The 23857-nt window shown below is 39.0% G+C and overlaps 1 protein-coding gene across 16 annotated transcripts in view; it reads right to left on the minus strand.

Annotated features, from left to right (window-relative positions):
• The window catches only part of PCBP3 (poly(rC) binding protein 3), a 219144-nt gene extending 195855 nt beyond the window's left edge, over window positions 1-23289 (minus strand). For 13 of the 16 annotated variants that reach the window (XM_045852727.1, XM_045852726.1, XM_045852712.1 and 10 more), the window contains exon 1: window positions 23098-23287. The gene's annotated coding sequence lies outside the window, so the exon portion shown is untranslated. Of the gene's footprint in view, window positions 1-23097 lie in introns of all 16 variants that reach the window. The other 3 variants (XM_045852724.1, XM_045852722.1, XM_045852729.1) reach the window with 2 other exon arrangements.
• Between the last annotated feature and the right edge of the window lie 568 nt (window positions 23290-23857).

Genomic DNA, 23857 nt, shown 5'->3' on the forward strand with positions numbered 1-23857 from the left:
TGATATCGGGTTAATAAAACACAGCTATATTCTCATATCTGCTTCTGCATTCAATCTGTTGCAACCTGTTGTTCTGGTTAAAGTATGTGAAAAAGCCCATCCTCACATGGACACGTGGCTAGAAACAGGAGGCATATTTTCATAGGTTTATCAGACCACTGTGGATGCTACTCTTTTGGAAAATTCATACATAAACACTTGGTAAGTGGTCATTTCTTAACAGTTAGTTGCAACATGGAATCTGAATGAACTTTTCAATAAACTAAAAATAAACTTTTCAGACTATATCACATTAAAACCCATTATCAGGCAGTCCTGCACCTTGAACAGATATTTTGCTCATGCATAACTGTTTTAACAACATGCATTAGTCATTTGAAAAATAATGGTTCACTGAGTTATCTCCCAAATGTTAACAATTTCAATATACAATGTCAAAAAATCACATTTGTTAATATCACCACCTGGGTTTATAAAAAATGTCTTTGAGTTTGGGAAATTATCAAGCTTTCAATGGCAGATATGACTTCTAATTTTTTACTGAAAACTCAAATTTTATCAGTTACAACAAATGCAGGGAGTTATTTCACTTTTGAAGTGACAGGTGCAATTTTCAGATGTTGTCAGCCAAAAACACAAGTGTGAATAACCATAGTTTGTCTGTCAGTTATTCTTTAAAGAACAGTATTTCATGAGAAGAGGAGCTAGTTCAGCTCCCAATCCACAAAAAGCACAAGAGCTTTTCCTCAAAACAATCATTGTAATTCCATCTGCAGACATGCATTAAGTGAACTCTCAATTCTGTCTCTCAGAATATTAAAAAGACAGGTGCTTAAGGGTCAAGATTTAATAAAATTAATAATTCTTATTGCTTCATCAAGGACATTCTTTTTTTGTAGAGAATAAAGTTTTTATTCATTGTCCAAGAAAAGAGAGGGGCATCGTGTGGAGAGATACACCAGCTCATCAAGGACATTTTTAAATGATGTTGGCTTTTAAGCAACATCATGATGTATTCGAGGTGGGGGGTGGTGAAGGACACCATCAATGCAAGTAAAGTTTGGGACCCAGCCTTGATGGTGCTCAGGCGGCCATGGTTTTTTTACCCTCCATCATTTTGTGTCATCAGCTCAAATATCAACACAGTAAGAAAGGAAATAATGGCTCAGTACCATTATGAAAATCGTTGTGACCTCACCAACCCTCTGAAAGGGTTTTGAAGTACCCTGAGGGTCCGCAGGTCATAGATATCATGGGTGTACTTAGGGTGTCAAGAGAGCAGAGAAGAGGGTTGGAGACCTAGTTCTGCACCTACTGGTGAAGCAAGATATCTACCATGTCTAGCCCTCAGCATGACCATTATCGGTTCATAACTGAGTGCCCTTTGACTATTCATCAGATAGTCCTCCCTCCTAGGGTGGAATTTAATTTTCTGTTTATGAATGACTTGTGACTCCCTTCCAGCTCAATATTTCAATCTAGTTCTTTGTCTAATGGTGCTGCAAGTAATAATGCTGGGGCCTCACCTGCAGATTTCCCTGGTGGACCAGTTGAGGCCGGGCCTATATGTAGGAGTATGTCTGCCTGAACAAGATCTTACACTCTGCAGACAGGCTCAGCCGAGAACCTCAGCCTCAGCACCCAACAAGAGGCAGAGGGGCTCACACACCATAGCGCAGACTCACTGAAATGACCCCATGCACTGCTGTTCCTAGGCACTTACTGCTGGGCCTGAAGGAAAGAAGACCTGAAGCCAGGCTCTCCTCAGCAAGTCCAGTAAAGCACAGTGCCCTGCCTCAACTGCATTTTGTTCTTGTACATGGGAGAGTCTCTGGGGACCTTGATGTAGAATGCCAGGAAGCGCAGCTACTCCCCACTGTATCCCTGTTGGCCCAGGAGAAGCTGTGCCCAGAACAAAAGAAACAGAACGACAGGTTCTGTGTGGGGCTTGCCCAAGAGCAAAAGCCCCTGGGGATCCAAATGTGCCAGGAGAAGTCAGGGTGCCATGTGGGAGCCGGAGCCCAGCTTCAGGAGGCAGGGAAAAGAGGAGATCAAAGTTATGGTCCCAGACCCCTGTGCAGGTCGGTGGTCCAAATGTCATTCCAGTGCCTTAAGATAAATGCAGCTATGATAACTTCTCTCAATATCAGCCACCATGCCAATCATGTGGATAATACAAGAATTTGAAAAGACCATTAAACCCAATCTTTCAGCTTCCTGAGAGAAGTATGGCTATCTCAAGATGAACAGTTTCTCAGTAAGTAAAACAATCTACTTCATTATTAGCTATTAATTAAGGAGGTAATTAATCAAGTCTAGAAAATTCAGCAAAAGTTTAATCAAAAGGGGCTATGGAAGACATTCATAAGAAACATGGTTCTATTATAAAACCTCCTATGTTTAGAACTCCTTGAAAACTCAAACTGCCAGTTTGGAACATTAAGTTCTGTAGACAATTATTAACTGTGTCGTACTATAGATAACTATAAATTTCACTCTCCTTCAAGTGTCACCATCTTGGACTATTTCTTATTTGCTTAAGGATAATTATGAATAAAGCTAAGAACTCTCTGAAAAAGCACCGAACTCAGTAAAAATCACCAAGGGGCATGTTCACTGGCCCCCTTCTCTCTGTGAAGCTGTTAAGTTTCCAGAGTTAGTTTGGGTACAGTATATTACAGTAGGAGCACTTGGCTTTAAAGGATGAACTTAGTGTGCTACATAAATTATTAATCCCCCAAAGTACTTCAAGATGAAATAATAATGCCTTATCCACCAGAGAGCTTTACAATTGAATGTGTTTGCGTGTCTATCATCTCATTTCTCTTCCACAATGCCCCCAAGAGAAATAATAGGCCAGGTACTCATATCCCCCTTTCTTCAAAGCAGAAACAGATGCAGAGCAAGAGATGGGCTCCAAGCCCCGGCTACCAGCAGGCAAAGAGGGCTGTCCTGTGAGTCTTCCACATCACTGCAACCTGGGCTCAAAATAGTTTTCTTCATCAATTTTACTTATTTATATACTAACTTATTCCCCCAAAAGTGAAGTGTTCTATTTTTTCTTCATGTAAAATCAGAAAGGCTTGATTTTCCAATGTGAATATAGATACAAACAAGAAAGATGGACTACCATGACACACCCTTGTAATGTCTGTCTAGAAAACTTCCACAAATGTACAGCTTCATTTCCAAATGGTAAAGAAATAGAAAATGGGTCAAATAATCCCCAAAGAAAAAGTTTAAGTCAGAATTTTCCTCTTTTAAATTCTCTGTCATTAAATACATATTTCAACAGTTATGAATTAAGACAGAATGGATTCTTTGAAGAGGGATGATGCCATAATAAAAACCATTGTCAGGCAGATGGTAATAAGGATGCCCTATTTCATGCATTGCAAAGTGTTTCCAGTAATCACCTAAAGGCAGACCATACTCACACCCAGCCCCCAACCAAGGAACAGGTGGAAAGGGAGTGCAGGCAGTCTGGGTGACTGCCTAATGGGGCATCAGAGAAAGGGCTGAGGGTAGGCAGAGTTGGCCTGCTTGAGAGAAACAGGACAGTATCTAGAAACAGTCTAGAAACATGGGACTCACCTAGTAGGAAAAGCCACCCCTTCAAGTCCCCGGGAGTATAATGTAAGGCTGAAAATATTCTGAGAAGCAAAAGCCCAGAAAGACTCCTTGATTAAAGGAAGGGCACAGCTGTACACACAAATTAGAATATAGGATTTCTCTCCCATCCACAGCCATGCCTTCAGATACCCTGAATAGCAAGACAGAGACAATCACCCTAGGTCTCAAATTATTCCTCAAAATAATTCTGCAAATACAATGTCTAGCACTTGCAAAGAAGTAAAACACCATGAGCAAGGAACAGCAGAAGTCACAAATAACAAAAACAGATCCACAAAGACATAAGAAGTTAGAATTATCCAATGTAGGCTAGGCTATCAAAAAAACACTTGGAATAACACAATAACAAACAACTCCATTTATTTAAATGGACAAAAGACTTGAATAGACATTTCTCTAAAGAAGATAAATCAATGGCCAATAAACACATAAAATGCACAACATAAGGGATGCTAATCAATAATGAAATATCACTTCATACCCATTAGGAAATAAAAGTGTTGGCGAGGATGCAGGGCAATTGGAATCTGTGTACATTGTTGATGGGAATGTAAAATGATACCACTGAAGTAGAAAATGGTATGGTAGTTCCTCAAAAAATTAAACACAGAATTACCATATGATCCAGCAATTCCAATTCTGAGTACACGCCTCCAAAAAAGTAAAAGCAGAAACTCAAACAGATATTTGTACAACCATGTTCATAGCAGCATTATTCACAATAGCCAAAAGGTAGAAGCAACCAAGTGTCCAAGAGCAGACGAATGGATAAGCAAAACGTGTTCTATACATACAACGGAATATAAATCAGCCTTTCTAAAAAAAGAAATTCTGACGCATGCTACAACATGGAAGTACCTTGAGGACATTACGCTAAATGAAACAAACCAGTCACAAATGGACAAATACTATATGAATCCTCACTTATAAGAGGTTCCCAGAGTAGTCATATTCATAAAGACAGAAAGTAGGATGGTGAGTGCCAGGGGACCAGGGGAGAGAACTATTGTTTAATGGGGACAGTTTCAATTTTGCAAGATAAAGCTCTGGAGATGGATGGTGGCAATGGTTACACAATGATATGAATATACTTAATACCAAAGAAATGTACACTTGAAAGTGTACACTTAAAATGGTAAACTTTATGTTATACATGTTTTACTACAGCAAAAAACACTATGATGTATGGAAAAGAATATGGCAGTTCATTAAAAAATTCAATATAATATTACCATATGATCCAACAATTCCACTTCTGGATATATACCCAAAAGAATTGAAAAGGGGGTATTTAATTGATACTTATACATACATATTCATAGCAGCATTATTCACAATGGCTAAAACATAGAAGCAACCCAAGTGTCTACTGATGGATGAATGGATAAGCAAATTGTAGCATATTAATATAATGGAATATTACTCAGAAATAAAAAGGAAGGAAATTCTGACATACGCTATGACATAAATGAATCTTGAAGACATTATGTTAAGTGGAATAAGCCAATCACAAATACTGTATAATTTCACATACATGAGGTGCTTAGAACAGTCAAAATCATTGAGACAAAAAGTAAAATGATGGTTTTCAGGGGCTGGAGAAAAGGGGATGGGGAACTATTGTTTAATAGGTATAGTGTTTCAGTTTTATAAGATGAGAGAGCTATGGAGATGATGGTGGCAAGGGCTGCACAATAATACCACTAATCTGTATACTTTAAAATAGTTAAAATGTTAAATGTATTTTATTGCAACTTAAAAAATGAACAAAATACACTACACTTGCTATGTTCAAAAATATGAAACATTAGAAGCTATAAAAAGTAACATAGCTTTCAATTTTTAAAAACTGTAGAACTGAAAAGTAAAAATACCATGAACAGGTTTCAAAGCAGATTAGGTGCAACTGAAGGGAGACCTGGTGAACTGGAAACTAGGTCAGAAGAAAATATTCCAACTAAAGCATGGAGAGACCAAAATCTGGAAAATACTACAGAGATGGCATGAGAATATATGGCTAGAGATCTAACACATTTAATAAGCATCCTGAAAGAAGAGAGAAGATGAGGCACAAGTGATATCTTAAGATAATGGCATCATATTTTCCAGGGTTATAAAAGATATTAGGCCATCAATACAAAAGCCAATATACCTTAGGGAGGGATGCATGGAACCTAGTGAAACTACAGAAACCTAAGGACAATGAGAAAATCTTTTAAAAGCAATAGGAAACACACAGATTACCTCCAGAGGAACAGCAGGTATATTGACTACTGAATTCTGAACAGGAAAAATAAAAGCCAGACACTGTGGAAAGATATCTCCAATGTGTTGAAAGAAAATAATGCCAACATAAAACTCAATATACAGGAAAAAAATCTTTTAAAAATAAAGGTGAGAGGGTGATGTCAGTGAAAATAGCAAAGTAACAACCTCCAAAAATTCGCCCTTCCATAAAAGCAATGAAAAATAGAGCAAAAATTGTCAGACTCAATTTTTTTCAGATAACTGGGAATTTAACCAAAGGCTTGCAGCAATCTAGCGAGCATTTGTTAAATAAAAATGGTTGAATCTCCATAAGAAGAACAAATCTGCAGTGTTTTAACTTGCTCTACTGCTATTCACTCCCCTCACCCTGCGCCAATGCCACCTCAGCTTTATAGCACTCTTGAAAACCAGAAGCCTGCAATCACAGTGAAAACCAGCAGTGTGGCATTGACCAGTGAGGCTCATTTGGTTGGGTGAGTCCCACAAAGCAAAAGGTCACCAGTTTGATTCCTAGTCAGGGCACATGACATGTTCAGTCCCCAGTCAGAGTGCATGTCAGAAGCACCCAATGGATGTATCTCTCTTGCATCGATGTCTCTCTCTCTTTCTCTCTCTCTCTCTCTCCCCCCCATCCCCTATCTCTAAAAACATAAACAAATTTTTTTTTAAAAAAAGAAAACCAGCTGTCTAGCAGCTGGTTTTAAGGGGACAGAATACGATTAGAATTCTTGCAAAGCCTATTCCCAGAGAATTGTCATTTTTTGATATGACTAATAGGTTCTACTTGCAAGGCTGTTTTTATTTGACCTGAATCAGAGCTAGCCCAGTGCCAAAAGCATTTTGCTCAGAGGTGTACATCAAAACAGAAGCAATTGTTTAACTGCCTGAGACAGTGGACAACAGGTGCATTAAGTAATACACTAACCCAAAAGCTTAAAAGGAAAAGCTGAGGAATAAGATATCCATAGGGGATTTTAAAAACTCCAATATATTCCTGGGAATTTAGAAGGCCACATGTATATGTAGAGCTGTATACATACCCAAGGCTGTATGAACGCCCAGGAAAAACCCAAGACTGACTTTGGGCTGACTTTGAGGCTCTGCACAAGCAGGAAGTGAAGACTGAGTCGTCAACTAACTGATTAAATGTTGAAGCATGCCCCAGTATATACACACACAGTCCACTGGGAAACACTAGAAAATTTACTGAGTCCTGTCATTTAAGGAAATCTCTATCCAGTCATTAACTGACCACTAGGCTAGCCTATCAGAGACTTCAGCGGAAACACATGACAAAGAATGCAGACTTTACAGAGTTAGTTCAGGAAAATAACTAAACAAAATCTACTACAACAAGCAGGAAAAAAAATCCCATGGGAGAGTGAAGAACTGTATTTTCAGAACTGCCACTATATTATCCAAATGTTCAGTTTTCAACAAATCATTTCGAGACACACACAAAAATAAGTGAGTATAACCTATACACAGGGAAAAAGCAATCAATAAAAAGTGTCCTGAGGAAGCTCTAATAATGGCTTTACAAGATAAAGACTATATATAACCTATTTTAAATATGTTCAAAGAACTAAAGGAAACCATATCCAAAGGATTACAGGAAAATATGACAATGATATCTTATCACATTGAAACTACTCATAGAAACAGAAATTATAAAAAGGACCCCAACAAAAATCCTGGAGCTGAAAAGTACAATAACTGAAACGACAAATTCATTAAGAGGATTGAAGAGCAAATTTTAGCAGACAAGAAAGAATTGGTGAACTTGAAGACAGGTCAACTGAAATGTTCCAGTCTAAAGAACAAAAATTAAAAAGTAGGAAGAAAAATGAACAGAGCATGCATGAGTTGAGCCCAATCTCTCTCCCTTACTACAAAACCCAATTGTAGTACTTGCCTTGAATAAACTCTTCCTTACAAAAAAAGGAAAAAGAAAAATCAGAGCCTCACAGATCTGCGGGACACCATCAAACATACCAACTTATGCATAATTAAATTCTCAGGACTAGAGAAAGGGATATAACAATATTTAAAGAGGTAAAAATTATAAAAAGACTGTCAAGATTTCTATATCCATCAAAACTTCTATCTCCTTCAAAAGCAAGAGAGGGGGAGAAATTAAGATGTTTTCAGATAACAAAAATTGACAGATTATGTTACTAGAAAACCTGCCCCACAGGAAATACTAAAACGATGCCTTTAGGTCAAAATGAAAGAATGCTAGCTAGTACCTCAAATCCAGGTAAAGAAATAAAGAACACCAGTAAAAGTAATTGCAAAAGTAATTATAAAAGACAATATAAATGTAATGTTTGTTTGCAACTATTTTCTCCTATCTGGAATAAGAGATAACTGTAAGAGACAATATTTGTAAATCTGACTTGATGTGCACAGAATGTGTACAGATGTGCTTTGTAAGACAATAATAGCACAAAGGAGAGGGGGGTAATTGAGATATACAGAAGCAAAGTTTTATATATTATTGAACTTACATTGGTATGAATCCAAACTAAATTCTTATAAGTTGTTGATAGGGGTTTCCCAGGCAACCCCTGAGAAAATAACAAAAAATAAATAGTAAAATAAATGGCAATGGAATTTAAAATGCACACTAGAAACTGTCTACTTAACGCAAAAGAGGGCAACAATGAAGAATACAAAATTAAATAGACATAAATAGACATGACATATAAAAAACAAACAGCAAAATAGCAGGAATATATCCCACCTTATTAGAATTGCAATAAATGTAAATGGATTAAGCATTCCAATTTAAAAGCAGAAACTACTGTATTTTTTTTAAAAACATGATCCAATTATATGCAGTATACAAGTACACTCTTAAATTCAAAGACATGAATAGACTGAAAATGAAAGGCTGAAAAAATACATAAAATGTAAACAGGCCCTAGCTGGTGTGGCTCAGTGGACTCAGTGCTGGCCTGCAAACATCCAAAAGGTCACGGGTTCAATTCCCTGTCAAGGCACATGCCTGGGTTGCTGGCCAGGTCCCCAGCTGGGGGTAAGGGAGAGGCAATCAATTGTTTCTCTTGCTCATGCATGTTTCTCTCCCTGTCTTTCTCCCTCCCTTCTCCTCTCTCTGAAAATCAATGAATAAATAAATAACAAAATGTAAGAGAGCTATAGTGGCTATACTTACTTTAGACAAAATGGCCTTAAAAACAAAAATTGTTATTCAAGACAATATATAAAAATCATACACACATGTATCTAACAGCTAAGCCCCAGAATGCATGAAACAAAAAAAAATTAATAGAAATGAAGGGAGAATTAGACAATTCAACAATAATAGCTGGAGATTTCAATATACTATTTTTAGTACAGGATTGAACAAGACAGAAGATTGAGAGGGAAAAAGAAGATTTTAACAGCCCTATAAAACAATTTAAAAATAAAAATACATTATTTTAAACTACACATGGAACATTCTTCAGGAGAGACCAAATGTTAAGCCAGAAAAACAAGTCTCAAAATTTAAAAGAACTGAAATCACATTATTTTTGTTCTCTGACAGCAAGGGAAAGAAATTGAGGCCAAAAACAGAAACTCACAAGTTTGTGGAAATTAAACAACACAATTCTAAATACCCAAGAAGTCAAAGAAGAAATCACAAGGAAAATTAGGAAATACTTTCAGATTACTGAAAATGACAACACAACATACCAAAATTTATAAGAGGCAGCAAAAGCAGTGATTAGAAAAAGTTATACCTGAGACACCAATATTAAAAAGGAACAAATATCTCAAATTAATAGCCCAAATATCCACCTTAAGAAATTTAAAAAGAGCATACTAAATCCAAAGCTAAAAGAAGAAAGGAAAAAACAAATATTAGAGCAAAAGTAAATGAAATAGGAAATAGAAAACAATAGAGAAAAAATGAAACCAAATGGTGATTCTTGAAAATATCACCAAAATTGATAAATCTTTATCTAGATTGACCACGAAAAAGAGAGAGAAGACTAAAATTACTAAAATCAGAACTACCAAAAATTTAAAAAATTATAAATAAATATTATGAACAATTGTTTGCCAAAAAATTAGACAACCTAGGTAAAAAGAACTAATTCCTAGAAAGACACAAGCTCAAAAATGAGTCAACAAGAAATAAAAAATTTCAATATATCTAAAATAAATAAAGACATTGAGTTAGTAACTGAAAGTCTTCCACAAGGAAAAGTCCAGGACTAGATGGCTTCACCAGTGAATTCTACAAAACATTTATGAAGAATTAACATTATCCTGCACAGACTCTTCCCAAAAATTGAAGAAAAATGAAAGGATACTTCCCTATTCACTCAAGGCCAGTATTGTCCTCATATCAAAATCATACAAAGATATCACAAGAAAAAAAACTGCATACTAATATGTCTTGAGAATACAGATGCAAAAACCCTCAACAAAACACTAACAAACTGAATCCAACAACATATAAAAAGGATTATCTACCATGACCAACTGGGATTTATATCTAAGGAATGCAAGGTTGGTTCAACATACAAACATCAGTCAATGTAAGGCAAGACATTAATGAAATAAAGGACAAAACCACATGTTCATCTCAATAGATACAGAAAAAGAATCTGACCACAAAAACACCCTTTTGTGAGAAAAATACTCAATGAAATAAAAATTGAAAGGTATTTCCTCAACCTAATAAAGGCCATTTACAAAAACCCACAGCTAACAACATACATAATGGTGAAAGACCGAAAGCATCCCAAGATCAGGAACAAGATAAGGATGTCTGCCCTTGCCAGAACAATTCAACATTATACTAGAGGTCAAAAGCATGGAAATTACACAAGAAATAGGAATAACAATTATCCAGATTAGAAAGAAGTAAAATTGTCCATATATGCAAATGACATAATCTTATACATGACATAGAAATCCTCAGTAATCCACTAAAACCTACTACAGCTAAAAAAATTCCACACTCATGGATTAGAAGACCTAATACTGTTAAAATGCCAATACTCCCAAATTGGTCTACCCATTCAGCACAATCCCTATCAAATATCCCTTTCATGAAGAAACTGACAAGCTAATCCTAAAAATAGTATGAAAATTCAAGTAACCAGGAATAGTCAAAACAACCTTAAATAAGAACAAAGATGGAGGACCCACACTTACCAATTTTAAAACTTAACACAAAGCTCCATTAATCAAGACTATATGGTTCTGTCATAAAGAGAGATGTATAGATCAGTGGAATAGAACTGAGAGTTCTGAAATAAACCCATATTTTACGGTCATTTGATTTTCAACAGAGATGCTAAAACCATTCAATGAAGAAATGGTCTTTTCAAAAAAGAGTGTTAGGACAACTGGATAGCCATATGCAGAAGAATAAAGTAAAACTCCTCTTTCATACCATATATAAAAATCAAGGGTGAAGGGTTACAGGAACAATTGTAGAGGACATATGGACAACAACAAGGGGGGGGTGAAAATGGGGGAGGGTGGCAGGGAGTGCTGGGGTGGTGGGGAGGGGTGGGAGGAAAAGGCAGAAAGCTGTACTTGAACAACACTTAAAAAAAAAGAAACTTATTCTACTTCAAAAAAAGAAAAACATCAAAGTAATTTTGTAATTAAAAATAATAAATTATCATTCTAAGGTCAAATAGTTTAAAAAATGTCATATATCATGCATATAATCAAAGTAGAGTTTCTAAATCTATGCCTTGGATAAAAAGAGCAGCAAATCTCCTGGAAAAAAAAAAACTACATCACTGCCCTGGCCGAGTGGCTCAGTTATTTTGAGCACTGTCCCATACACCAAAGGGCTGAGTGTTCAATCCTTGGACAGGGCATATACTACAATGCCAGTCAGTTCAATCTCTGGTGGGAGTGCATATGGGAGGCAATCTATCAATACTTCTCTCTCATATCGATGCTTCTGTGTGTGTGTGTGTGTGTGTGTGTGTGTGTGTGTGTGTGTGTGTGTCTTCCCCCTTCTCCCACTCCCTTCTCTAAAATCAGTAAATATATCCTCAGGTGAGGATTTAAAAAAAAAAAAAGCTTGTACATGACTTTTCATGACGCATTACTCATAACAGTAAAAAAAAAAAGTGAAAACAATCCAAACGTCTTCCTACTGATATATAGATAAAATGTGATATACCCATGCCATGGAATATCATTCACCCATGAAAAAGAATGAAGTATTAATACATGCTATAACATCAATGAATCATGAAAATTTTATACTAAGGGATATTTATGATTCCATTCATATTCATGATTCCATTCATATAAAGTGTCCATAATAGGCAGATTCCAAGAGATAGAAATTAGATTAATGCTTGTCAGGCACTGGAGGAAAAGAAGAATGGGGACTTACTGTTAACAGTATGAGATTTGTTTTTAAGGTAATAAAAATGTCCTTGAATTAGGTAGTGATGGTTGCACAACCTTGTGATAATACCAAAAACACTAAATCATAAACTTTAAAGGGTAAATTTTATGGCATGTAATTAGTATTTAAAAATTTTAAGCAAATTGAAAGAATTTTGAAAAGAATAAAGGTAAAATCAAAATATTTTTAGAAAAAAATAGGGAGTGTCTATCAGCAGCTAACCTGCAATAAAGGGATGTCTAGAGAAGGTTCTTCAGGCAAACGGGAAAGGACCCCAGAATGAAGGTCAGAAATGTCAGAGAGAACAATGAAAAGTAAAACATGAATAAATATGTGAATAAATCTAAATGAACACTGACAGCATGTAAAATAAAATAGTTAATATTAATATTATTTACTGGAGTTTCAAAAGGGGACAGAGAATTAAAATACACAACAAGCACATATAAATCTGGAGGGGATGAATGGATTTCAAGTATTCTAAGAAACTATGATCTCTGCACCATACTGGGCCCAGTAGGAAGGTATAACTGCATTATCTGAAGACATTAGTAACACATTATCTAATTTAGATAGTAACCACACACACACACAAAAATATACAATATAATCTCCAATGTACTAGAGAGAGAGGAAAAGTAGAATGATTTTTTTAAATCATGGTACTAATTTAAAATAATACCAGAAAAGAGACAAAGATAAACACAAAATATAGAACAAGATAAATACAGGGGTGGGCAAAGGTGGTTTACAGTTATAATACAGTACAAATAAATAATATAAGAATAAACTATTTTGTGTATGCACAACTATAAACCTACTTTTGCCCACTCCTGTATGTAATACAATTGTGAATTTAAACTCAACTAGATCAGTAATTACATTCAATGTAAATGAGTTGAATGTTCCAATTAAAAGACAAAGATATCCGAGTGGCTGAAAAAGTCTAATTGCATAATCTTTGCAAGAGACATATCTAAAGTATAAGAATATGGTTGGAAGTAAAATGATAAAAAACAAAGAATCATACAAATATGAGCCTAAAGAAATCTGGAATGGTTATATTAACATCAGACATGTTATACCACAAAGGCAAAGATTTATTACTAGAGATAAAAAGAAATACTCATAATAATTAAAATCCCAATTCATCTAGAAGATAAAGCAATTTTAAATTTGCATGCCACTAAAAACATGGTCTCAAAGTTTATAAGTACAATAAAAACTGACAGAACTACAGAGAGAATTAAGACAAATTCGTAATCATAATGAAACTGTGTAATTATCTTAGTAATGGGTGTAAAAACCAGACCAAAAAAATACGTATGAGTAAGAAAAATAGGAGATGTGAGTAACATGCTTATCAAGTTATCTGATAATATATAACACTGAACCTAATTCTTTTCAAGCACACAGGAACACTTGAGAAAACTTGTAGTCCATATTGGATATAAGGCATATTAGCAAGTTTCAAAGCATTAAAATCATAAAGAACAAGACATTTGGGCAATGCAATCTTGCTGGAGAAGAATAAAATAAGAAAATAGAAAGTGCGCATGTTTGGAAATTTAAAAGTATTCTTCTAAATGACCTACAAATCAAAGAAAAAGTCATAATAAATTAAAAACTACATTGTCGCAGTCTACTTGGGCTGCTATAACAAGATATCACAGACAGCTTAAACAACAGACATTTATTTCCCGAAGTTCTGGAGGCTTGGAAGTCCAAGATCAGAGTGCCAGCATTGTCAGGGTCTGGTGAGGGGGCCCCCTTTCTGGCTTGCAGATGGCTGCCTTCTTGCTAAATCCTTACATGGCATGGAGAGAGAGAGGAAGCAAGCTCTCTATTTTCTTCTCATAAAGCACTAATTACCCTATCATAAGGACCTCACACTCATGGCCTCATTTGAACCTTGGGGCTTCAACATATGACTTTGGGGGATGGGGGTGTACAATTCAGTGTATAGCACAGAGTAAACAATAATGAAAAACCTCAAATCTAACTCTGTATAATGCACTTAAAGCATTATTTATAAGGAAATGTTTCAATGTAAATGCACCTTTTAGTAAAAGAGAGAAGCTGCAAATTAATAAATCAAGTATTCATCTCTAGAGAGAGAACAGTTACAAGAAAGGGAAATTATGGGTCAATTTCACTCACAGACCTGTATGCAAAAATCCCAAATAAAGTATCAGTCATTGTAAACTAATCAATATATTACAGGAATAAGCTAACATGAAAAAGTTATATGATACAGTGGTCATCTGTCAATGATAGAATTAAAGATTTTTATTGTTTTTATGATAATCTTTACTTTAGAAATTTTCTAAATAAGCACTCATTGTGTTATGAAACATAAATATATTTTTGAATTAATAATATTCTGATCTCTAATCTTTATGACGTCAACTACTTAAGAATGGCAAGCAGAAAAGAACAAGGGCTAGCCACTGAGCAGCCATTCCATTTGAGTAATCACAGGCTGTAAGACCTTACGTGTCTCAGTGTCCCTATTTGGCTGAGAACAAAGAAAAAGTGGATAGGAGTGGAAAAGGATTTACAAAGATGGGGATGTGATAATAGCAATTCATAGGCTTTTTGCCCAGACATTAAGGGAGCAATCTCATACACAAACATGTCTATAAATAGAATCCATACTGCACTTTAATGAATAATTTAAAAGCACTTTGCAAACAGGGTTAAGAAAACAGAAACCTAAATGCTCAAAAATCAATAGTTCTGTCCTATCCCAACCTGGTGAATTACAGAAACAGACATTTGAGTTTTGTATTGTTTTTTAGAGACAATGAAAGCTGAATGGTTAGGTATCAAAAGGCTTAAAAACATCTACAAACTCTGACCTAATAATTCTGCCTTTAGAAATTTATCCTTCAGAAATAATAGGTGATACACACAATGATTTTTGTATAGAATATTTATCAAAGCATTATTTATAATGGTAAATATTTCAAAGCAGCATAAATGTCCAGCTATAGGGCAGTGGTTCAATCAACTGGGACACCCATTGGAATAGTATACAGCCATTCAAAATCATATTTTAAAAGAATTATGATATGACACAGGAAATGCTCACTATCAAGTATAAAGGGAAAAAGTTGTTCATAAAACACATTATGGAATGAATCCCAATTTTTAGGATGTGCATACCATATATACAAGTATAAAAGTATATAAAAGTATAAAAAAGTATTAGCTATCTTTGTGTGCTAATATTATAGATGTTCATTTTGTTCTTTATACTTTCCACTTGTTCCAATTTTTCTACACAAAACATTTGCATTAATTTTATAAATAGAAAAAACATTTTTAAAAATAATGAAAAACTGACCATCTCAAATAAATTCAAACGCTCTTCATCAATCCAGACCTACTTCTAGTGAGGGTACAGATCTGACACATTAGTTTTCTATAGATGCATAACAAATTTAGTAAGTTAAAACAACACACATTTATTACCTCAGTTTCTGTGGGTCAGAAAACTGAGAAGGCTTAACTGAGTCCTCTGTTTAGGGTTTCACAAGGCTGATTCAAGCTGTTGGCCAGGCCATGTTCTCACCTGAAGGCTCAATTGCAGGAGAATCCACTTCTAAACTCACTCAAGCTATTGGCAGATTTTGCTTACTTGTAAGAGTGAGGACCCCCACTTCCTACTGGCTGTCCCTGCATGCCATCTTCAGCTCCTGGATGCCACCTCCAGTTCTTGCCATGTGGGCTTCCCCAACTCAGCCACTTAAACTCAATCCAGCAAACAAAGTCTCTAAATAAGTTTCTAGCAAGATAAAATTGCATATAATGTAACATAAACATGGAAGTGACATGTCATCACTTTTGCCATATTCCATTAGAAGCAAGTCACAGGTCCCACTTTGATGGGAGTGGATAACACAAGGGCATGAATACTAAGAGGTGGGGATCACGACGGGGCCATCTTCATAGAGCCTGTCCACTATATCTTGCCTCCCACTGCAGAGCCCAAGCAAAGAAAGGAAGTTTGTGCTTGCATCTGAAGACTCTTCACATCAACCAACCCCCCCAACCACAACTGAACCTTGCTCTCTACACTGCTGAGGCAGTAGAGTACTGTAACAATTGAAGGGAGAGTTTACCATGGGTCAGAGTTAACACAGAGAATTAATTTCAGCAGGTCCTGTGCCAGCCTTAAAGAATGGTTAAGATTTAGATCAACGGGAAGGAATGAGAAAGGGAGACTTTTCCTCTGCATTAAGAAGTAGAAAGCAGGCATTCTCAAGGTGGGTTCTGGAAAGAGTAAGTACGAACACAAACCAAAATGATACCTTAACTTCACATTCTCATTGGTCCTCTGATGTACAACACACTTGCAATACCCACGATCAAGACTTAGGCACACCGTGTGAGTTTTAGCTAACTCTGTGGCACTGACATCAATTAGCCTCCACAGTGTGGTGAATATTACTAATACCCAGTTGTACTAAAATTGCAGGACATGGAAGACTCCACTTCCCTACCCCATTTTAATCTAGGCGTGGCCAAAATGACTCCTTCCAGCCAATAAAATGTGAGCAGAATGAACCAGCAACCCTTATAAAGTAATACTTGGCTGGTGCAAGAGTCTCCACGCTCTAAAAGGGCCCAGATCTAGGACATTTAATAAGCAATTTGCCAAACTTCCAGGGGGAAAAAAAATCCCTTCTTCTCAGGAACAATTACAGAGATAATGAAGTATCACCTTGATACTAAATCTGAAAAAGAGTAATACAAGAAACAATTATTATTGGTTAATGCTTCTAATGAGCATATGTACCCAAATCCTGAATGAAGTATTACCATATTGGATCCCATTATAATCATTAAATGTAGTACATCATGACAATGTATAGCTTATACCAAGAAATCAATGATGGTTTTAAATTAAAAGATGAAAATACTTCATCTCAGTCACAGTTTAAAGAAAAAACAACATAATATCATCTAGACAGGTGTGCTTTCTGCACCTGTCTAGAAACCATTTGATAAAATTCAAAATCTAGTAATGATTTTAGAAACCATTTTATCAATTAGTAGATGAGACCATCTCTAACCTAATAAAAGGAATCAACAAAAAAACCCAGCATACTTCACAATTAAAGCTTTTTAAAAAACTCCCTTTTAATTTAAAAACAATATTAGGATAGCATTATCACAACTTTGTCTAGTGATCCAAACAAAAGGAATAAGACAAATAATAAAATATTTAAAGACTAGGAAGAAATAAAATTATCATTATTTACATGAATAATTTGAAACAGATCTACACCTTAGTGAAATCTGATATATTCCAAAGGTAGCATTGCTGGGGAAAAGGATGGCACTCAATAAATATTACTAGAAAAATTCTAAAATTATGTTTCTATCTCACACAAAAAATAAGTTCAAAGAAGAATATTAAAAGCAAATATTAAAAAAAAATTTAAAGAGAAGGATATCTTATAACCTTGTGGTAACAAAGAATATCTTAAATAAGACTTAATAATCACAAACCATAAGGAAACTATTGATAAGTTTGACTATATTAAAACTAAACATCTGCTCATCAAAACAGCATTTTAAAAGGATAAAAATAGGGCACAAATAGAATCCAGAATATATAAAGAACTTATAAAAAGCTATATAAAGGACAACCCAAGCAACAAATGGACAAACAATATGTGAATACAATTTAGAGAAGAAGAAACCTAAATGGATAAAAAGTTTCCAAATGCACTAGTAATCAAGGAAATTCAAATTAAAAGTGAGATATTTCATATCTATCAGACTGACAACTAAAACATCTGAATACATAGAGGATTAGCAAGGATGTGAAGAAATAACAGCTCTGAGGTTGGAACTGGACCTACCCTATGACCCCACAATCCCACTTAGAGATGAATACAAGGTCCACTCTCTCCTCAGTGCCCAGAACAGAGGAAAGGTAGGTCAGTGGAACATGGGTTTAACAGAGGGTTGGGGGAGACTGAACAGGCTGCTAGGAGAAAGACTTCAAGTGGGACACAGGCCAGGTAAGATAATATCAGATGCCATGCTTACCTGGGGCAACGTCCTCCCCAAAGCAGCTAAATCAGTTTATCTTCCACAGCCAATCTGACTATATTATTTCCTCCTTAAACTTAACCAGCTAAAACTTCCTAGAGCGGAATCCCAACTTGTATCAGTTTCCTGTGACTACTCTAACAAATTTCCATAAATTTAGTGGCTTAACACAAGACAAATTAATTACCTTACAGTTCTGGAGATCAGATCCAAAGTCAGACCTAGTTCTCAATGAGCTAGAATCAAGGAGTAAGCAGGGCTGTGTTCCTTTCTGGAGGTTCTGGGAAAGAATCCATTTTCTTGCCTTTTCCAGCTTTCCCTGCATTCCTTGGCCCGTGACCCCTTCTATTATCAAAGCCAGAAATGATGGGTAATTTTCCTCATTTCACATCACTATGACACTGACTCCTATGCCTACTTCTTGCACGTTTAAGGACCCTTGTGATTACTTTAGGCCCACCAGGGTAATACAAGATAATACCCTTATTTTAAAATTAGCCAGTAGCCCAGGCTGGTGTGGCTCAGTGGGTTGAGCACCTGCCTGTGAACAGAAGGGTCTACAGTTTGATTCCCAGTCAGGGCACATACCTGGGTTGTAGGCCAGGTCCCCAGTTGGAGGTGTGTGAGAGGCAGCCAATAGTTGTTTTTCTCACACATCTCCTGCACATCTCTCAATCAATTGATGTTTCTCTGGCACATTGATGTTTCTCTCCCTCTCTTTTTCCCTCCCTTCCCCTGTCTCTGAAAATAAATACATAAAATCTTTTAAAAAAATAAAATAAAATAAAATAAAATAAAATAAAATAAAATAAGCTGATTAACAACAACCTCATTCCATCTGCTACCTTAAATCCTCTTTGCCAAGCAATATACCAGATTCACAGGTTCTCTAGATTAGGACATACTCTGCTTTAGAAGGCCATTATTCTGCCACACAACCTCTTCTCAACTCTCCCCCTATACACACACCTCTAGTGGAGTCCCAACCCTTTCAAAATACCCTCCAGCCCTCCAGCCTCCGTGCTACCACATACCCTGTTCTCCCATTACACCAACCTTCCTGTCTTTTTTGAATTGATTTATACCCATCCAAGCCCAAAAATGACAATTCATCCTCCAGAGCTCAGCCCAAAGGCTATGTCCTCTTTGATGCCTTCTCTGATTGCTAGCCTAAATGAATCACCCCTCTTTCAATACACTAACCTAGCTTTCTGTATATCCCAATTGCAGCCTCGAGCATAGCCCCCTGCAACCATCTGTTTACATGTTTTTTCCTCATCCAAAGTAGTGAGTCCTTCAATGATTAAGAACTCTGTCTCATTTCCCTGTGGGTTCCAGGGTGATATCACAGAGCCTGGCAAAGAGTGGGCACTCAAAGAGTATTTCTGAAGCTTGGAGGAGGCAGAAGAAAGCCACCCTGGACTCCCCTCAAGAAAACAGATGCAAAGAGTAACCTAGGTTAAGTACACATCAAATAGGGCCAAAGAACTAGTTAAAATGCTCATAACAAAAACAATTAAACAATCCAATGTTTAGTTTGATGCACAATTTACTATCATGTGGAAGAAACTCTGTACCACAAGTAACGCCCATTATTTTCTATTGCTAACCTGTGGGGCAGTTCTAAAGGAACAGGTAAAGTTAACCTCAAGAGAAATAAAGGATTTCTCTAAATGATTTACAAAGATGTTCTCAAAATTATAGAAGAGAGCGTAGATGTTGCTCCAACACAGCAGGAGTGCCTGGAGACTGCCCAACAGTCCCACCACATAATCAGAGAGCTCTGGTCCCACTCCAGGAAGGGTGGGGCGCACAATGCCAGTGAGTGTGAGGGATGCTACAATCGACACTGTTTAGGGAAAAACAAATTGCCTATATGTAAAAATATCTGCATATGTTATAGTAAAAGTACATTCTTCAGAGGGTGGTTGTTAATCAAACATGGTTTCATTTAGTTTCAATGATATGCTACTTAATGTCCATAGCTAGCAAGAAAATCCTCACCTAGGGAGGAAACTGAGCAAGGGAATGAAACTGTTGAGTCTGCACAATTGTCCACTATAAAAAAAGACAATAATATGACTTAAGTTTTTAAAATGCACGCTTCCTTTCAGATTCAGTAAAATTACCCTGTTTGAATTTTCTTTAATAGTATGAATTCTGAAGTTCATTTTAAAATGTAATCCAAAAACCACTCACAGTGAAAAGAAAAATTGAAGATGAAAAAAAATCAGATAGCACATATTCAGCACCATGGACAGTGGGCCCATGCTTGACTGTAGAGTCCTTGTCCTGAAGACTAAGAAATCAGAGCTGCTCAAAATACACAGCATTCATTCTAATGTTCAAGTTTCAGAGTCATTCTAATACATAAGCAGGTATTTTCTTTTGTTATGGTCCAAAGGACCAGCCTTCTTCACCAAAGGGAATAACTTCTACCTACCAAAATCTGATTCACTGATTACTTTTACAATAAAGCCCTGGGATTTCTGAGAAATTAGGAATGACTTTGTCACTGACACATGGCTGTGAGTCCACAAATTGGCTACAGGTCAAGGAACTGAAATTGTTGAAACTGAAGCACAGCATCCAGTCTTGAATGGCTAGATTGTTTCAAGGATCTCATGGGACTTCTGCAAACATAAACGCAGCATGCTCTGAGCCTCCCTCTAACAACAGGAAAAGAGATAGCTTCTTTTTAAACATCTAACAAAATGAACAAGTATTGAAATGTTCTCATACAAAAAAAGTAACCATAAAGCTGTATATTTTCTCTAACCCTGAGCATTAATAATGACATCCGAAAAAGTGATGTTCTGAGGTCCAATATCACCAATAATCAGCACCACCTATGGCAACATCAGTCACAAAGCCCTGAGTTCTAAACAGGACACCCAACCTTTTCAGTTATAAAGACTCCTTTTACCATCAAACCTTCTTATAACTTTATAATATTGAGTGTTAACTAAGAAAACACATAAAGTTGTGCAAATCTTAAAACGTGTGTAATGAACCTGCACTGTACAAACAACAGCATCTACATACAAGGGAAAGACAACAGTACTTTGTTGTCCGACATCAGTTGGCTGGACATCAGTTGACGGACCTCTGTTGGTCAGTGACTGCATTTATAAGTGAAGACCCCTTGGTTTCCACTGGATCTCCAAGTCTGAAAACACCATCCAACACTACTCCGGGTCCTCCAACGTGAGGATCAGTGAGGTCTTTTGGTATCTTGCCAACAGCCCCTCCAGAGCGCCAATGATCTTCAGTGTCCTGAACCAAAATGGGCCTCCCTGAGACATTTTTGAAAGTTATGAGTTGTTCTGGGCAGGAGGAGCCTGGAAATCGGCTGTCTTCAACAGGGAAGCTCCCTTGCGCACTTCTCTGGTTCCCATATCCAAGCCAAGTTCAAAAAACAGAAAAGGGACAACTCATCCCTGTGCCAGAGGAACGGTTTGAACTGGAGGGTCTGTGCACCACCCAGCTGGTCTCGGAGGTCTCCGGTCAAGGCCTGCTCGCCCCCAGCATTCCTTTCGGGGAACCGCACACCACAAATCCTCAGGACCCAGGCAGTGCTCCGTCAGCTCGCGCGCAGGGCAAACAGGCCCCGGAGTCCATGCTGCCTCGAAGGGAAGGCGGAAGGAAGATAACCAACCCTACGCACAAGATTTAAGATCTCACTCTTCATTCACTTTTAAATGCGTCGTGTGAGAAATGTACTTCGGTGTAGCAAGAGAAAAATCAGAAAAGCCACCAGGCAGGAAGGAAAAATAAACTTTTACTGAACAACGCTTCCGGAGCAAAACACTTGTGGAGACAATAAGAAACACGCTGTGGCCCACCCCCAAATAAAATACAGGGACCAGAGAGGAGGAACGTGCCCCTCACCCCCAGGTCACCTCCTCCCCGCTTGGACACAGTGTCCACGGAGCGACGCAGACGCCTGGGCCGAGGGGGCAGCTGCGGCGTTCGAGGGAGGGGACGCCAAGGGCACCGCGAGGGTCCGGCTCGCCCGCCCGGCGCTCGGCACCCGCGCGTCCGCGGCAGCTCCCGCGTCCCGGGCACAGGGCGCCGGGGCCGCTGCCCCCACGATCTCTCTCAGTCCTCCGCGCGAGCAAGTTTAAGTCGTTTGAAACTTAAGCCTCATAAAGCCCAGAACAAAATCGTGGCAGCTGTTCACCCACAAGCGAGGCCATCCAGCCGTTACCGGAGGCAGCGTCTCGCCAACAACTTCTGAGGGAGTGGGGGAAGGGGAGACCCGCCGCAGCTCCTCGCGCGAATCCCAGACACCCGCCCCCACCCCCGCCGGGCCCCCGGCCCCCGGCGCGCTCCGGCTCCTCAGAGAGGCGGCCCGCCGGGCGCTAACTCCGAGGGTCGCGGGGAAGGGGGGGGTGACCGGGGCCCGATCCACCCGCCCACCCGCGTAGCAGCTGCCGCCCAAGTTGGCCCGGGCGGGCGGGGCCTCCGCTCTTTCCGCCTCTCGGGGGCTCGGTCAGCCCGCGACCCGCGCCTCCGCCCGCAAGCCCCGCGGTTAAAGTTGGCGGCCGCCGGAGGTCGCCGCCCGGCCACGGCCTCCTGACCACCGCCCGGCCCGGACCCCGACAGGGACCCGACCCGAGATTGACACCAGGCCCCAGACCCCGGACCGGACCCCGACTGCCGGCCTGGACCCCATCTCCACCTGTGGACCCCGCCCCTGGCCCCGCCCGTGACCACTCACTCACCGAGAGCGCGTCCGCGGGCCAGCCCGCGGGAGGCCCGGCCGGGATGGGGAGTGGGGACGGTGTGATCCAGGCGGTGGCGGAGGAGCCAGAAGAGACTGAGTCTAAGAAGTCCGAAGAGACTGAAGCGACTGAGGCGATTAAGGCGACTGAGGCGCCGGTAGCGGTTCCTAGCGCTCCAGCCGAGGCGCTGCGCGCGGCGCGAGCCCACCCCCTCTGTGCGGCTGACCAATCCCGCGCCGCGCGCCGCCACTGGCCCCGCCCCAACCTAAGTGCAGAGTCCCGCGAAAGCGGGCGCCGCAGACCAATGGAACGGCGGAACGGAGAGTGAACGGCCAATCAGAGCCTGTGAAGCTCTCCTGAAAGAAACCAGCAGCGTCGCGGAGGCGAGGGCTGAACCAGGCCAATAGCGAAGGGGCAGTACGAAAAGTTGGGGCGGGCAGGAGGCGGGGCCTTGGGCCGGCGTGTCACGGGCCGGGGACGGGCCACTGGGTGGGGTGGGGGCGGGGCCAGAGACGGGGCGGGGCTGTAAGTGGGAGCTGAGAGGGACCTTGAGCAGACCGGTTACTAGCCTGGGCGGGGCCTGGAACAGGGCAAGGGGCGGAACAGTAGGTAGGGTGGGGCCGAGGCGGGTCCCTGGCTGGGGCGTGGCCTGGGACGTCCAAGCGTCAGACTCTCGCTCCCTCCTATCCCGCGGGCCCGGGTCCTTTGGTGATAAGTAAAGCAAACACTCCTCCCAATCTCGGGATCTGTTCCCCAGATC

The sequence above is a fragment of the Phyllostomus hastatus genome, unplaced genomic scaffold (assembly GCF_019186645.2).
Source record: "Phyllostomus hastatus isolate PE091 unplaced genomic scaffold, TTU_PhHast_1.1 phas_contig_948, whole genome shotgun sequence".
Classification (NCBI taxonomy): Eukaryota; Metazoa; Chordata; class Mammalia; order Chiroptera; family Phyllostomidae; genus Phyllostomus; species Phyllostomus hastatus.